Here is a 5167-nt window from a genome sequence, read left to right as displayed (position 1 = left end):
CCCGCTCCCAAGTGGGAAAGAGGAAGAGTTAAATTAGAGGAAAGCCAACCCGACTTATTGAGTTTGAAATATAATTTGGGGAGGGGCGGCGAGGAGAGAGAAATTCCTTTTTCGCATCCTTTCCCCCCACCACGCTGGCCGCCCCCCCCCCTTCATCAAACTGGGCTGCCTTGCAAAGCCTTGTCAAGTCAAATCGTGGGACATTTGAAACCTGCAAATTTCCCAGAAGGAGAACAAAACTAAACGGGGAAAAATATAATAATAATAATAATAATAATAATAATAATAATAATAATAATAGTAATAATAATAGTAATAATAATAGTAATAATAATAGTAATAATAATAGTAATGATAATGATAACTAAGAAAAAAATGAGGGGCTTATAGCAAATTGTCGCCCACTCCCACAGGGGTGCTAAAATAAGTTTGTTTCTTTAAATGTGTCACTTTTCAAGGGCGGAGTTATGCAGATGAAGGGGGCAGGCTTATTCAATTAGGACCCGCTGTCTTTCAGTGCAACTTTTAAAAACTTTTGTGCTATATAAAAATTCCCTTTGATATATATATATATTTTAAAAATAAAGGCCTCTTTGTTTCCTGCTGTTTTTAGGAAAAAGGTGTGGCTCTGGTTTCTTGGATTCCTTCTGGATTTATTTTTTATTTTTTAAATTTTCCAGTCAACTCGACAGCTCTAAGATCTCCTGGTGGTCTCCTATCCATAAAGGAGGAAAGCAAACGGTTAGATAAGAATGTCAACAAATTCTTTCTCCATCTGGTTCTCAAAAATGCCCATGAAATCCACTTAAGAACAGAAGCATTCATCGTTTTCCCTATTTTCTTTCCATTTCTGAAAGATAAATAATCAGAAATCAAACCTTTTGGGGGGAAACTTACTGTAGTCCTCAACTTACAACTATTTGCATAGTGATTATTGGAAGTTACAACAGAACTGAAAAAAAGTGACTTACGGCCATTTTGAATGGTCACTAAACATAATGGTTGTACATCAAGGACTACCTAGAGTAGGAAATTCAGGGAAACTTCCAGAGAAAAAGTGGCTAAACTTTCTTGTCTTAGCTTTTGGTTTTTTTTGGTCTACAAGAAAAAGCTGGAAGAATTTCATGGGGAGGTAAACTTCAAAGGTTCCAAAGCCATTGCTTTAAAAAGTGCCTTCCCATCAGCCTAATAATGAGAGAAAATCTCAATAGATAATAGTAAAGTCTAGGAAAGCTTGTAAACGGTCGTTCAAATAACCTAACAGCTGAAAACAAACAAACAAAGATGGAAAGTAGGACCAAGAAACTAAGTTTCTTCTAGCTTTTTAGCTCAATCTGTTACCCTCGAGGTGTGTTTGATCTTACGGGCCACCCTGGAAAAGGGAGCATCTGGCTCTTGAAGACCATCAATGCGAAGGTCCCAAGAGACACCATGGATTGGTCCCAAAGGACAGCGCTGAGGAAAGGTGGAAGTTCTCCAGATCTATGGTCCAGAAGGTCAGGGGCCAGGCAGACATAAAACATGCAGAGAGACCAGAGGTCTGTCCCCTGAGGCCTAGCTCGGGATCTGCCCATACGTGACCTCTGACACCCGAGTTAAAATTCAGCGGTGTGGGCTTGACCAGCCGTAGCACCAGAAAGCATCAGGAGGCTTGAGTTGAGCAACTGGAGTTGAGAAGTTCTTGTTACACGTCAAATCTCTTGATAGGACTGAGAGAGAGAGAGAGAGAGAGATGGTGGATCTAAAGTTGACCTCAGAAGAGGGAAATCGCCAAAGACTTTGGTTCTGATGTTAAAAGGTAGAAGAGTCAACTCAACTTTATTATATGTGTTGAAGGTCTCCTCCTCCTCCTCCTCCTCCTCCTCCTCCTCCTCCTCTCTTCTCCTGGCCTTCTTCTTCCTCACCTCATCTAGCACAGCAAGTAAACAGTGGCAACTGTTCTTTCTTCAGCAAGCCATGGATTAAACCAATGAACACCCGCTGACTGTGCTGGTGGTGAATTATGGAAGTTGTAGTCCATGTTGCCCTTTCTAGATGTTGGGTTTGTTCTGTGTTGGCAGATCATGATTCCAGAAAGAAAGCAACCAGAGTCAAGAGGTTTGTTCCCTTCCAGGATTCTGGCTAAGATTCTTTCAAACTGCTGACAGTCAGCTTACTGGCTCAGACATATTTTGTTTTTATTGGATGACTTGAAAACACATGACTCTATTAGTTTTTTTAAAAGGAAAGTTTTCCGGCAGAGAAGATGGCCAACTTGGCGGATAATAATACCAACGTCCAACTTTGTTACAGTACTATATTTTAAAAACCTAACACTCTTGTGGCTTTGATATTTTCCTCCTCCTCCTCCTCCCTCCTCCTCCTCCTCCTCCTCCTCCTCCTCCTCCTCCTCCTCCTCCTCCTCCTCCTCCTCCTCCTCCTCCTCTTCCACCACCACCTCTCCTCCTCCCCTCCTCTTCTCCTCCACCTCTTTTCTCTTTCTCTTGATAATTGGCCCAAAGTCACCCAGCCAGCTTTCATCCCAAAAGCAGAACTAGAATTCACCATCTCCTGGGGTTTGGTCCAAAACATCCCAGCTGCCTTTCATGCCTAAGGACGAACCAGAACTCATTTTCTCCTGGTGATGGGCCCATAGTCACCCAGCCGGTCTTCATGCCCAAGGCCAGACTAGAATTCCCATTCTCCTAGTTTCTAGCTGTCTTAGCCGCTAGCTACTCCTTTAATTTAACTCCTCTCTTCTTTCCGTTCCTCTGCCAGAAGAAGGCAGTCCAGGATGGGAGGCCAGCCAAGGTTGTGGGGGGGAGAGAGAGAGACCCCCAAAGGCATCTGAGTAGCTGCTCAGGGCGTTAAATAATGATGTGGGGAGCATAATCAAGTCTTGAGTCTCCCTGTGGATCCTCCAGTCCGATGATTGCTGGTATTTGAAAAGTGAAATACGAGCGTTTCATTTTTTTATGATCAAAGGAGAACCCGAGTTCTAAAGCAAAAAGGATTTGCCTGGAGGGGGAGAGGATTGAGAGAGAGAGAGAAAAAGAGAGAAAGAGAGAGAGAATTAGGGGTTGCTGATTCAGGAGGGGGAGGCCGAAAGTTTTCTTGGCAGGCAGCTAAAGTTTCTTTAGACACGCCAAGACGTATGCGCTCTGCGGCAGAGGGACCCCTAGAATTACCCTGGACCTTTCACACAGCTGGAACAGTAAGTCATTGAGAAAATTTTGGAGGTTGGAAAGAGGAGGAGGAAGGTGTGTGTGGGGGGGAGGAGAGATTGGGACTCTCACAAAGCCCTTGCACACACACACACACACACACCTCCCCCTTCCCTGCCCTGCAGGTCAAGGCGGTGATTTGCAAAGTCAAATAAATAAATTAAACAAGCCGCATTAATGCCATTTCCTCCCTCGTTCTCGGGTACTTAAAGGCACTGCGTAGGACCCCAGGGGTGGGTGGGGAGGGGGGATGTCTGCTTCTCCTCTGTCCTCCCCGCCCCCATCGCCCTGTTCTTCTCCCCAGCTTCAAAATTTAGATAGGATTAAATGCCTCTGGTTCTTTTTAAGAGGTCCCAGTTATAAGGATGAGTGTGTGCCTGGCGGAGGGAGGGCTTCGGGTGGAGCTGCCCGCCTGTTCACAATTAAATAGGATCAGGTGCTTTTATCTCTGCTGGTCGGTTTCCTTCCATGGATGAAGGAAAGTATCAGTTTTCCACCAGTAAATTTGCAGACAAGGCATAAGGAGCTGCTAACAAGCTTATCACTTTCACTTCTACTGAAAGAAATATGTGTGTGTGTGTGTATACGTGTGTGTATGTATATGTGTGTGTATTTGTATGTATACCCACACATGCACATACACACATACACACACATGGGTTGCCGAGCAAAGCAACACATTGCAATAGCTAGCAGGTTAACATCACCTCATAGAAACAAGCATTCCAGGCTGGGTCTGACAAGAGAGGAACCAACAACAAGAGATACGCCTTTGCCTGACATGACTGAAGCAAAAAAGTGAATTACAGGTGGGAGGCGGTTGGAAGGGCCTATTACGTGTGATTATCTATCTATCTATCTATCTATCATCTATCTATCTATCATCTATCACCTATCTATCTCCACTGCTGTCAGAAGCCAAAGTTTATGTTTCTGTTGCTAAGCAAGACAGTTGTTAAGTGGATTTTGCCTCATTTTATGACCCTTCGTGCCATAGCCGTTAAGTGGATCACTGCAGTTGTTAAGTTAGTCATATAATTGTTAAGTGGATCTGGGCTTCCCCCTGGAGACCCCAGGATCACTGCAACCTCCTGGCAAACAAGACTAGGAAACTGTTTCCTGGGCACCCAAAACCTGACGGACCTCTTTGGTTCTTCTCCACTCTTGACGCCAAGAAAGGCCTGCAAGGGAGGCCCCTTCCACTGCTCAGTGGCTCTTCAGGCCTTGAGTGGCACAAACTGGTCCTTCGCTTCCTTTCCTGAGCCCCAGGCCACCCTCAACGGCCTCCAGCCGGTTACCCTTTTGGCCTCTTCTCTTTCATTCGCTCAAAGTCCATCCTGGAGATGATTCGAAAGGTCAAAGCAATAAATTTGCTTTATTTACGCTAGAGGTTAAAGGAGGGTGTTTGTCGTGCCCCTGTCAGAGTCCATTGGCTATGAGGAAACTGGGGAAGGCTGGGCAGAGCAGGGGAGAGGTAGAGCAAGGGAGAGGGAATTCAGAGGAAGACCCAGGCCCACCCCCTCTTCATCCTAGGGTACGCAGGGAGGAAGGGAGCAACATGAGTTACGTGGCTTACGGGGGAGGAAAGGGCCCTGATTCCCTTCATTAGCTGCAGCTGGGAAGAGAGTTTAAAAGAAATGCATGCTGAGTGTGGCAGCTGCTGGGAACAAACGTGAGTTTATTTTGTTCCTTCACATCTGGAATTCTTGCTCTGCCCTGTTGGATTAATTACCTCATTTTGCCTTGATTGGACTTCTAGTTATAGTTTTTGTTGACCACGTTTTGGACTTGAATCTCTGCAGCCAAAGGCTGTTCCTCGGAGAGTTTTTCCTCCGGCCCAGAAAGTAACCAGGACATTGGGGGCAAAGTTGGAGCTAATAAAGGGACTCCTACTGATTATCTGACTGTGTTGCCTTTGTGCCACACCCCTTTGGGTCATCACAGTGTTTGTAGGACATCTCTCT

This window comes from Pseudonaja textilis, chromosome 17, assembly GCF_049901715.1.
Source record: "Pseudonaja textilis isolate UNSWEBS1 chromosome 17, rPseTex1.2, whole genome shotgun sequence".
NCBI classification, from domain to species: domain Eukaryota; kingdom Metazoa; phylum Chordata; class Lepidosauria; order Squamata; family Elapidae; genus Pseudonaja; species Pseudonaja textilis.
Note: the sequence above shows the minus strand (reverse complement) of the source record.